The following is a 13,185-nucleotide window of genomic DNA, read 5'->3' as shown; positions in this document are numbered from 1 at the left end:
ACACACACACACACACAAACACACACACACACACACACACACACACACACACACACACACACACACACACACACACACAGTTCATATACATCTAGCGTCATGTAACATGCAGACACGCTTCTTTCTTTGTCCTTTTATTGTTTTAGCAAATAAAGTGAAGTTTTTGATTGTGGTGTCTGTACTGGAAGGGTACATTTAATGTTCTGCTTGTTTAACAGGGCTCCAGCAGGCAGTGTTGATCAGGTTTTTTTATAGGGATCTCACTGTTTCATCCCATGATACGCTACTTACCTGGAACTAATGGAGTTGAGCTGCTGGGCGAGAGAAAGAGACTCTCTGTGAGAAATCTATTAATGCCCCTTTCTTTTGGAGGGTGGGTGACGGCCAATAAAAGAAGCGATTGTCATCTCTTTCTGTCATCAACATGGTTGAAACCGAAGGGATTTGCAATTCATATATTGACAACAGATTTCATTGTTTTCCTGACAATATCTGTCATATCAACTTAAGTATCATTAAACTCTTTCTTCTTATGGTTAAGCAACTCACAGTAAGATTTGGGAAAGACTGTGGTCTGGATCAAATTCCAATGTTCAAATGTTGCCATGAGTTCCTGCAAAAACATATTTGGCAAAATAAATTAATAATATATAACTGATTTCCAAGAGACAGCTTTGCTTTTTTCATCATTTCCAATTTGCAGTCATATACTGCAGCCTTTGGTATGTTTAGTAAGTTTAAAGAAGAGAGAGATGGACTCAATATCTCATTAAACAAAAGTAAAGTATGTAGGATATGGAAAGTAATGGGAGAAGCTTCAGTCATTAAAAACACATCCCCTAATGCCAAGAATGGAGTTGTGATAACAGTCTGTTGTCCTCCTTTCTGCCTGATTAATACCTAATTTGTAGTTATCATTACAACGTGTTTTACGCTCTAAACCTGCAACTGCATCAACAAACTAAGTACAACTCTTGGTTTCAAGAGTTTGATTTTAACAATTATTATAAAATGCTGTATGAGAAGGTAGTAAGATTCTGACATTCATCTTGGTCCCATAGTAACAGAGAGCAGAGAGTGTCTGTTCAGTCCCTGCGGAATAAAACCTGGATACCTGAGCTGTAGCCCAGGTGTGGTGCAGCCATTTAGAGGCACAGAATGCAATCGCCCCGAGGCAGCATGTTCAGTGCCAACCGCAACCCTGTTGGCAGATTTGACTTGAAAAACCCTCAACCATGCCACCTCATTCCCTTGTCTAAACCAGCGTACAGCGCCCTCAGATGAACCCAAACTGCAAAACCCTGTCAGTAGCTTTTCCTTATAAATACATTTGGTTACTCCTTATCTCCTGCCAGATCATTAAAGTTATTTTTCCATTCATGCTGGAAAACTATGTTTCTAGAGGAGGAGAGATCTAGCTGGAAAGATTTTGAAGGTCGAGAGGGTGAAGGAGAGGAGCTGGAGCAAAAGGAGGAGTGAGAGGGGACAATAGTCTGGCAGATTACACGGACTAAACCCTTTTTGATTGGTGCTCTAAATGGTGAAAACTGTGAGGGATTAACACCCGAGCCCTTGAGCCAGGGGAATAAGTGCAGCAAGACACTAGAGAGAAAGGAGGAGGAGAGAGGGGGAGGGGACGGAGGTAGAGGAGACCTGACGAGAGGGAGAAAGTAGTGGGTAGGAGAAGGAAGAGAAGTGAATGATCACTTTCATAGACATTTTTAGTGTTTCTTTGCAACACTTAAACACATTTCAATATGAACCCTTTGATTTTGAATTTGCAGATAATGGCTTCTGCTACTGCATTTTGGATGTCCAACAATTGGTGAGAAATACATCCTGGACACTCGTCTCTATGCCAATGGTATTATATCGCTTGTACTGGAACAAAGAAGTCCAGGCATGCCTAGTGACAGAACATGCCCAGCTATGATTGGAGAGTTTCAGTCACTAGAGACCCTGGGCTCCAATATTTTGATCTACGTTGCATAGGGCTGCCTCGTCTTCGTGGATTAGTTGACAAACAGTTGTTTTGGTCTAAGTCGATGAAGACTTTGTTAGACTATTGGTCATTTTGTTTGCTTTTTTCATGCTGAAGGACTTATTTCCAAGAACCTTATGAGGCCGGGCTGTCAGAGCAACAAAGTCCACGCAGGAAGAGGTCAGGGTGGTGGACAGGTCAAACAACCACAGGGGTCTCACCTGTGTGTCCAATGTGTCACTTCAGTTATGTTGCAAACATACTTATTTTAACCCCATCCGCAAAAACCTCTGAAACCCAAATCAAGTAGTTTTGTTTGAATTTGCGCATTGATAAGTAATGCAGGGTCATGACAAAGCGTCTGTATGACAAGTTGGGATGAAAAAATACTTCTACACAGCATTTGCGCAAGCCAGCCTCAGTCTCTGCTATGTGATGATGTCATAGTAAAGGAGAGCACTCAACAGCGTGTCGCTAGCTAGTGAAAAAATTTGGGGCTGTAGCCCAGAAGTTAGAGTGTTTTTCAGACGGGGGTTGGGGGGTTTTTCCCCCCCAATTTTTTGAAATGGGGCTGATGACCATGCAGCTGTGGTGTAGTTTGAGAATTAAAGGAAAGACCTATGTTCATGTGTGACTCGGGTCGGGCAGGTCTACTGAGGAGGTTAATGTTTCTGTTAAGAATAGGAAGGTAAGCACAGACCCCAGCAGCCAGGATGAGACATTAGAACAGCCTACAGTCCCAGAAACACTGTCATGCACCGACCTGATGTCAAGTGGACCGTGTTGAATCCACCGCAGGTCTGAAACTGTGCAAACTAGAAGACATCACTGCTCTGAAGGACGTTTTCTCTCCGGGTGATGTTTGGGTTTAACGAGTGACCCCGTTAACTGGACACTTTCAGCTGAAAGCGTCTGTGGTTGCCATAGAGACTACAGGCGTTAAAAACAGGAAGAAAATGGTCCTCGTGAATGCCTGTTTAGTTTTACATTACAATGTCAAACATAACGTCACCTACCTGAGTCTTTATAGTTTTGTTTGAGTAAATGTGTCGGTGGAGTTCTGTAAGTTGCTTGTTGTTACGGTAAACAGGGAGAGAGCGAGTTGCTCTTCCTATATCTAATTCATTTTCTAAATTAATCTATTTGTCTTTGAAACCTGCCTGTGTAAACACGTGTCTGTAGAATTTTATTCACCACTTTACAAAAATAACTTTTTCCACTCCTTTGTAGTCATACCGTTTAGAGATTAACCGGTGCGCCACCAGCAACAAATCTCAGAGTATCTCCTTTTGACACAGTTTATGAGTATCTCTGTTAAAACAATCCTGTTTTCATCATCTGCAGCACTATAGAAACCGCAGAGGCACTCAGCTGAAAGTCTCCAGTTAACAGGGTCACTGTTAAACTGAAACAACGTCACTCAGTCTGCTTTAAGTTTGATTCTGAAGTTATCAAGTCAGTCTGCTTTAAGTTTGATTCTGAAGTTATCAAGTCAGTCTGCTTTATGTTTGATTCTGAAGTTATCAAGTCAGTCTGCTTTATGTTTGATTCTGAAGTTATCAAGTCAGTCTGCTTTAAGTTGGATTCTGAAGTTATCAAGTCAGTCTGCTTTAAGTGTTATTCTGAAGTTATCAAGTCAGTCTGCTTTAAGTTTGATTCTGAAGTTATCAAGTCAGTCTGCTTTAAGTTTGATTCTGAAGTTATCAAGTCAGTCTGCTTTAAGTTTGATTCTGAAGTGATCAAGTCAGTTTGCTTTAAGTTTGATTCGGAAGTTATCAAGTCAGTCTGCTTTAAGTTTGATTCTGAAGTTATCAAGTCAGTCTGCTTTAAGTTTGATTCTGAAGTTATCAAGTCAGTCTGCTTTAAGTTTGATTCTGAAGTTATCAAGTCAGTCTGCTTTAAGTTTGATTCTGAAGTTATCAAGTCAGTCTGCTTTAAGTTTGATTCTGAAGTTATCAAGTCAGTCTGCTTTAAGTTTGATTCTGAAGTTATCAAGTCAGTCTGCTTTAAGTTTGATTCTGAAGTTATCAAGTCAGTCTGCTTTAGTTAGATTTAAAGTTATCAAGTCAGTCTGCTTTAAGTTGGATTTAAAGTTATCAAGTCAGTCTGCTTTAAGTTGGATTCTGAAGTTATCAAGTCAGTCTGCTTTAAGTGTGATTCAGAAGTTATCAAGTCAGTCTGCTTTAAGTTGGATTCTGAAGTTATCAGGTCAGTCTGCTTTAAGTTGGATTCTGAAGTTATCAAGTCAGTCTGCTTTAAGTTGGATTTAAAGTTATCAAGTCAGACTGCTTTAAGTTTGATTCTGAAGTTATCAAGTCAGTCTGCTTTAATCATCAAGTCAGTCTGCTTTAAGTTTGATTTAAAGTTATCAAGTCAGTCTGCTTTAAGTTTGATTCTGAAGTTATCAAGTCAGTCTGCTTTAAGTTTGATTCTAAAGTTATCAAGTCAGTCTGCTTTAAGTTGGATTCTGAAGTTATCAAGTCAGTCTGCTTTAAGTGTGATTCAGAAGTTATCAAGTCAGTCTGCTTTAAGTTGGATTCTGAAGTTATCAAGTCAGTCTGCTTTAAGTTGGATTCTGAAGTTATCAAGTCAGTCTGCTTTAAGTTTGAGTTTGATGTTATTAAGTCAGTCTGCTTTAACTTTGAGTTTGATGTTATCACTTGTCAGTGTGGACACTGCTACAATGTTGCATCTGTGGCTGCTTTCGATGCAACCACATTGAAGACTACTGTACTTGGCTATGTTCATCATTCATTCATCAATATGGTGTTTTTTTTTATCAGACAGCACAGATTTCCGGGGAATGCACAGATCTTGCAACACGCCTAGCGCTCAATGATCTCTTTTAAACAAGTGCTTATCAAGTGTTGGTTGGTGGTAGGCCATGATTGCAGTGAAAAGTGTGGGCCAGTGGGAAAGGCTATACTAACTACACATATTAAAACTATCAGTATGCAGTAGTCTGATCAATTGAGACCAGGCTATGAACAGGGTCAAGAGCAGGTGGAGAGAGCACAGTGAGGTCCAGTCAACACACTCTCAAATGGCCCTCAGTGTAGCGTGATAGCTTTATAAAACAACCAGTAACTAAGCCCCTGTGTTTTTCCGTCAGGGTAGACTCTGGCCTCCATGACCTGATCCTCTCACTCTACATCCTCAGGGAGCTTCTTCTGCTGAATGAACTCTTCATCTAAATATGGAGCCGAGACAGGAACCCACAACAAGCTGGCTGCATGCCGCGGTAAAAATGTAGTAAACCGTGTGTCCCGCTGTGCCCTGTCAGCGGCCTTTTAAAGGGATTGTCCCTCCATCTGGCTCGGCTAAAACGGATTTCTCCCTGGCTGGTGGGAAGAAAGTGAGGCTCTGTTTTTTTTTAAGGAGAGCTGGACAGGTAAGGGGGTTCAAGGAGAGTGTCTGTCTAACGCCCCAAAATGTGAGGTCATCCCAGGAGAGAAGCGTTTAGATTGATTAGCTCCTTTCAATCTCTCTCTGTTACATCCTCTTGAATTTCAATGGCTCTGCGCTTTTGATTCTTCTGTTTTTCCCCCCTCAGACTTCTGACTCTCTTTTGTTTTTAAGTCATTCTCAGTGTTTCTCCTCCCATGCTCTATTGTCTCATGTCTAACCTGAAGGGCCGTCTGCGAAAGGATTCAAATCAATCATAACCATTTTCCTGTCCTTCTCTCCTCGACATGCTGACAGTAGCTTGTGAGGCTAATATGCAGAAGAGATGGCTGCCTTTCTCTCTTCAGGTTACACACACTGTACATTCTGCCAACTCCGAGACTACACAAATGAAGGCATTTTTTTCAAGACTAGGACAGCTTAAAGTTCAAATCTTTTCCTGCATCTTGTGAACTAGAACAATAACAAAAATATGGGAAAGAAATCACAGGAAGAGGGAGGAAATTCAGGATTTTTTAATCAAGCATGTTGGCAAGTAACACACAAACTGAGAAACTCACACAGACACACACGCCCTCCCACAACATTCCCCCTCTGCCCACATCGTCTCCGCTCTAATGCCTACGTAAAAACAGTGGATACCATCCTGGGTCTACCCAACACGGACAGACACAGTTTCGTAATTATTCAGGCAACCACAAAACACTGGCAGAACCACGGAATCTACCCACACTTAATGGCCACTCTGGGGATGGCTGAGCCTTATAACTGGGCATATAATTACCTTTAATGGAGCTTAAATAAGCTTGAGCTTAAATAAATACATTAAGCCTCCGCACATCTTGAAATGATAAAGCTTTAAGAGAAGAGAGAGGACAGATAAAGGCGAGTGAGGAGAGTGGGTAAAGGGAGAATGGAGGGTGGCCTGGCATGTGTGGCAATTGGAGAACATTGTCCATATAGTCTTTAAACTACATCATCAGGGTTTTATCATTTTTTACCACTGCTACCACCTTGGTTTCTTAGTGTTAACATGATAATATTTGCTTATTAGCACAAAGTACATTTCAATTTGACCGGTATTCATTTGTCACACACTTTTGTCCAAAGTGACGTACAGATGAGGTACAATCCATCTTAAAGTAGGTCAAGGAGAAGCTTTTGAGATTTAGTGCTTTAACACTCAGCTTGATGTTTCACCAATGCCACAAGGTTGCACCTGATAAGAATGTCATTAATCACAGGTCAAACACCAAAGTATCGGATATTTTCTGATTAGGATGGCACTAGATGAGAAGTCAGAGAATCACAATCAAAATGTTGTGCCAATCCATCTATGGCCCCTTTCACAAATGCACTGCAAACCAAACGGATCGGATCGGCCATTAAATGGACTTTAATCTGCCAGCTCTCCATTTGGGCCGAGGGGGCTTAGACCTTCCTATCAGGAACCAGAAGAAAACAAAAATCCTGTCCACATGAAACCACAAAATCCGGCTCAAACTATGTCACGCACATGCCAAAGAAATAGGTGCTGATAGAACTCCTAACAGGAAGGCCATTTAGCCAATCATAAGGCTGGAAAAATGCATACTGGAAAAACAACAATGGCGAACTGAGGCCGAGCAGATTCCTTTGTGTGGACTGACAGTGAGACACACAAAGTGTTGAGAAGTTGCTAAATAGCATCAGTATTTTGATTAGCAACTCCGTCATCTGGGCATGTCGAGAGTGCCCCACAAGTCTCCATGGATACAACTTAGTGTTTACTGTCTCACAGTGTGACGTCAAACAATGTCGACAAGAAATTGTGGGTTTCCTTGGTTTTCCTGTCACATATGACTGCTGAAACCACACTTTTCCAAAAAAGTTCACTGTGGACTCCTGTTACAAAAAACTCCGGTTTCAGGAACCCACAACTGCGGCTACGTGTGGATGAAAGGCCAAACCGTGCAGAGAAACACAGTTTCAAAAATACCCACGGTCGTATGGACGGCCCCTAAGTGAGACCTCACCTGACAGGGACATTCTCCTGTTGGGTGCTACGTATGTAAAAGCTAAACTCAGGACAATGTTCAGACCTGATTCTCTTGACATTGTCGTGGTTCATATGTGAAAAGAACTTCACTGGATAAGTGGAAACCTTGATAGCCTTGAAAAGTCAGGGATCACTAAAGTAATTAGAATTTAACCTCTGAAATAACGGAACTGTGTCACATTTTTTGGCTAAGTCTGTCAAGCTTTCTGTTGAACCTGCAAATATAAATGATGGAGTAAGTTTTAGAGTTAATTTAATGGTGTTAAAATAAAGTCTAACTTATCTTTGTAACCCTATATCGTTTTAACGGCCTAATTTATCTTTGTATTTAACAGAGTGGTCAAAAGGACGCTAACAGCGGTGAATTATCCATGTGCTCCTCTCTAGTCGGACACGCCCATCTCCTCGCAAAAAACACTGGAAGCTGCTGGTTGTCCACATTAACATCAATGCTGTTAAAACATTCAGGACCATACTTCAGTCCTTCACAATAAAATGACACGCTTTAACAGCACCAAAATATACCGTAAAGTCTCCTTAATGTCCATTTTTGATGTAAACCACCACCTGAGCCACTCTGGCTGTGCGTCGTTCTTACTGCTTTCTCTCATCAAGGTCACTTGCAAAATTGACTTGTAAATGCACAAATATCAAACTTCACTTGTAGATTCTTAGAAGTGTGTAGATAAATTCTACATCACTCAGTAAAAGCACCATGAAAAGACTGCGGCAGACCAGACCCGTCCAGATAGGGCTAAGACCGGCGAACGGCATCTGACTGCAATACATTTAATGGGAATCCATCCTTAAGTTGTTGAGCTATTTCAGTCTGAATCAAAGCCAAACTTCAGAATGACTCAAAGACTAAGACTGACAACTATAGAGCTACATTCCTAGCATGGCTAAAACTCTAGAAACGCTACAGTGGCATTGAATAAGAGCAGGAGTAGAATCAAATATGTTTGTTCATGTGAACGGGCATCTTAATGTACTAATGCACAAACATCTGGGGTGCCAGAAGCCGTCTGGCCTGAGGTATTTCTTAATGAGGACACTCCTAATTAACTAATTAGCGCTTCACATAGGACTGAACATGAACAGCACTTAATATTGAAATGTATAATCATGTGCAGTGGTCATCAAACAGTGGTGATGTTTTGTCTCTCACTCCAATGTTTCCTCCAGAAACACTCTTTCCACTACTGTCTGCCTTTGTGAGAGAGGATTGATTTGTCGCCATGTGTTTCTATACACAGACACACACACACACACACACACACACACACACACACACACACACACACACACACACACACACACACACACACACACACACACACACACACACACACACACACACACACACACACAAACACACACACACACACACTGGCTGTCTCCTGGGATGCATCTCTGACATTTACTCTAGACGATCAATATCTTGCTCCGGCCTTAGATCAATAGTTCCATCCTTTGCCAAGAGCTGTTTGTCTCTCTGAATATCCAACAGCTCCAACAAACATTTCTAATCTCTTACTGACACACTGGCTATCTGCTAATGCCTGTACATGATATGCAATTTGCAGGTTTAAGACAGCCACATGGAGTTCTTTTTAGGGCCCTTTTAAAGCTACCCATTAATGGATTTAAGAGAAATTTAACAACCAAAATAAAGAAACAAAAATACTGGCAAAAGCAGTGTATTTCCAATTGAACATAGCTAATTAAAAGTTGTGAGACTACAAATGGAAAATTAATATATTGTATTAACCTGTTCTATATGTACACCTTTATTGTCATTATTTCTAAAATATAAAACAGAAGAAAAATTTTGTACCAGCTGCTACAACTGAGTGTCTCAACCTTATTGAGCTCCTGACCACCTTTATAGATCTCAAAAATGTTGGAAGGGTGCGTTTTTGTTTTTGTTTTGCATTTCCATTCAATTTTTATACACTTGACAGAATTTAAAGCAAATCGGCAAATATAATGCAAACTAATGCACATTCCCTATGCAGTTAGATGTTGGGTCGACAAACAGTTGGTGGAGCCAATAATCCATTGCAGAAGAAATGATGGAAAACAATATAGAAAACTGATCAAAGATAATCCATGTCCACTGAAAAAACGCTGAAGTGAGTCTTGTCAGGAGCAAAGCTGTTCTGACAGTGTTAAGCAGCACAGGAAGCAGCAGTCGGCTGTGGTTCCAAGTTCATTAGGCTGAAAAGTCTGCTTCATATGACAGTGAGTTGAATTGATTGAACATTTCCAGTGAGCCTGTCTGCATTGGTTAAAAAACAGATTCTGCCACGTTTTAACACAATATTGTGTACAGTAATCCAACTGATAGGCCTCCTACAAGATGGAATATTAACTGAATCCACTCATAGTTGAACGGTGACCTTGGAGGGAATTCATTTTCTTCCAGGTTACATATTTTGGAAGTGAACTCTTCACAAACAGTGTGTGCCGGCTGCAGATGAGGCCAAATGAGAAGGCTCGCTAACATCCACCTGGGCCAAAGGAAACAAGCCCCCCCCCCCTCATGCCTGCTCCTCTGTAAGCCTTGGGCTGTGTTTGAGAAGTCCAATGTTTGGAATGAGAAACATGACTCCAGAGGAGACCCTGATGCTGCTGCGGGGCTCAGCTGCCTGATAAAGACCCCCCCCCCCCCCACACACACACACACACACACACACCTGACTGACCTCATTGATCAGCGCTGCAGCCTAAACCAACTGCCACCAATGGAACAAATGAGGGAGGGGTGAACAAACCCAAACTCCTCACCTCTGATCCCAGCATCTAGCGGCAGAGCACAGGGTCAGGCTGTTATGTAAGACGTTTGTCTTGAGAGATGGAAAAAATGGAACAAAACGGACCAGGGATAAAGCTCTTGCGTTGTCACTTAAACCACATTTAGATTTGCTTGTAGGAATGTGCTACTCATACCTCCAGGGTACGAGCTGCACAGTGGAGAATCAACGTTGGTTTCTTTTACCAAATATAGTTTTACCAAATATTTGCAGTAAAAAGCAATTAAATGGAATACATTTGCAGAAACCCGACCCTCTATAAATAATTACGGACTGAGTACAGGGGATTTAGTTTTCTTGGAGAGGGCTGGGTTTTCTGCACGGGGTATTGCTGGTGGAGAGGACAGACATCAGGCCGGGAGGTAGCGTGTATTTATTCAGGTATTAAACGACCTGAGCGCACGATTTTGTTTAATAACACACACTCCACTGGGTCATGTGGGCCAAGGGAAACTCTCCGTTTTACACAACAGTAAAACAGTCAGTGATCTGGACTGGACTCGGCCGGAGCGAGCACTGCAGTCATGTAAGGTAATGGAGACCAAGGTGTTATGACAGGATGTGTGTGCCAACAGAGGCACCCCGGCTACTGTACCACTAAGATACAGTATATCAACACACATACACATTATGAAATCAAAAGTGTTGATTGTAAGAACAGTAATAATGCCATAAATAGTATACGCGATGTAATGTACTAGAACAGGGTATTCTCATCTTACGAAAACGTATGCACATTCATTCGTATGATATTTTACAACTTTAAAGTGTATTCCGGCGTAAAATCATGCCAAAATCTTTTTCGGCAATTACTTACATCAAATAAGCCATCGAGACAGTTTTTTCGTGTATAAACTATGAATGGAGAAACCTGGAAGTGTCGCTAACAGTCGCTAACTGCCGGGCGTGGCTAACACTGATTAGGGGCAGCACGTTGAAGGTAGTAAAATGTCTTTTTTAACCACTAATACTGCTCAAAATAACACCAAACCTCTGCAGTAGCATGAGAAGAGTCCCTACACAGAAAACAAAGCACCAACAAGTAGTTAGTGAACCCAAAGTTTATTAAAATAGTGTTTTAAAGACTTACCTACTTGCCCCGGATTTTACACGGGAATTACACTTTAATTTTGTAAAACAGTGAGTTATATGTGACCATTACGGTTATGTTTAGGCACTAAAACATCTTGGTTAAGATTAGGCTTAGTAGTTCCAGGACAAGACCACCGGTCCCCCAGGTGAAAGTCCTGTGGTTTTGGACCCGTCCACCACCCCGACCTTCCTCCCTATGTGGATTCTGAATGACAGGAACAGCCTGACTAGGAACATTGGGCGTCATGCAAGTACATTTTCACATGGTTGTATTAACAGTTTCTTACTTTTTTTCATACAGTGGGCTAGTTGAATGTGCCATGTCAGATTCAGCAGATGCTCCTAACTTCAGAAAACTGTGTAAATGACCCACGTAAACATGATGAATGCAAGGCGATCGATGACTGGATGGGTCAAATATTTCCAACTGTTTTGCAGTTTGAGATGTTCATATTGTAGTTTTATGCAACAGCATCAATAGCCAATTTAAAGTTATATCGCGAGGCAATAGTAATACATTTAAAACTATATTATATAATCACTAAATACTGTATACAGTCCATTAGTGAAAAACAGGTTTGGATAACAGCAGACCAACTGCACATGACTCCTGATCTCGCAAGCTCCATTGTATTTTACTCACAGATCAGTCGTGCGGTGAAGAAAATTGGCCAATCAGTGTGACGCAACGTTATGTGTAAACAACATGGCAGGTTACACGGATGAGATGAGCGCAGCTATGGAGCAACTTTTTTTTTCTCTGGATTCTTCTGTTGAATATGGACCGGGCTCCTGGAATTGGGCCTTTGATTTGTAAATTCACGTTACACAGCCTTTACGTCACGTTACTTTCTGAGCGTTGCCTCAACGCTGTTAATACGTCATACACTTCGTTGATGTGATTGGTTGATTTGGCCCGTATGTTGGTGATAGTCAGACAGATATCCGATCAGCAACCAGGATTTTCACCCCTTCCCAAAATATATCCAAACCAGAGTTCAGGTTACATGACTCCTACAACAGGAGAAATATGAAAATATTTGTGTATGCTGCAAGTTTAGAACAAATCTGTTCGTTTGAGTGGTTCATGAGGTCCAATATTTCTAAAATCGTACATTGTTTTTTCTCTATTTACGTTATCTTGTTGTGCAAGTTTTAATGGTACCGAATTGAAGAATAAGCACCGCCAACTGTTTATCTCAGTGCCACTCCTTTAATTTGCATTTACCTTTGCAGATTTTCTGGAAAATACATACAAACTTGTAATAAATTTGAATGGAAACTAGAAAAACTGTCTCTGTGCTTTGTGTTTGGATGCAGAGATGGTTATGATGCTCCTTTGTAATTAGGTTATTAGCAATCTGGTGAATGGATGTGATTATGTCCCTGTCTTAGTTTGATCTGATTGTGTGTTTGTGTATGTGCATTCAGATCTTTTCAGGTGGAGGAGGAATGCAGGCCAGTGGGGACGTGTCTCAGGTGCCAATACACACTGCGTACTGTACAGCATGATGCACCGACCACACGCTATCCACAAAAACACACACACACACACACACACACACACACACACACACACACACACACACACACACACACACACACACAACCACAAGAACATACACACATCCCACCTCCAATGAGCTTGTATGTACACAAAATACAGACTAGCATGCATCCTAAATGTATACTAATTAACCTACAGAGACAGACTCGTATATGAGCTCACACGCTCACGCACACGCATACGCACACACGCACACGCACACGCAAACACACACACACAGTAGCTCATCCTTCCTCCAATGTGCACCTTCTAATCAAACATCTGGAAACAGTTAAAAAAAATCTTC

At 41.4% G+C, this 13,185-nt stretch overlaps 2 protein-coding genes across 2 annotated transcripts in view; both read right to left on the bottom strand.

Annotated features, from left to right (window-relative positions):
- The window catches only part of scube1 (signal peptide, CUB domain, EGF-like 1), a 137,889-nt gene that overhangs the window by 21,801 nt on the left and 102,903 nt on the right, over positions 1–13,185 (bottom strand). The window lies entirely within an intron of this gene.
- Positions 1–13,185, bottom strand: part of mpped1 (metallophosphoesterase domain containing 1) — a gene marked incomplete at both ends in the record, with an annotated part of 219,862 nt that overhangs the window by 138,820 nt on the left and 67,857 nt on the right. The window lies entirely within an intron of this gene.

This window comes from Echiichthys vipera (genome assembly GCF_963691815.1).
Source record: "Echiichthys vipera genome assembly, chromosome: 20".
Taxonomy (NCBI): domain Eukaryota; kingdom Metazoa; phylum Chordata; class Actinopteri; order Perciformes; family Trachinidae; genus Echiichthys; species Echiichthys vipera.
The sequence above is the reverse complement of the archived record's forward strand: the minus strand, read 5'-3'. Positions and strand labels throughout refer to the sequence as shown.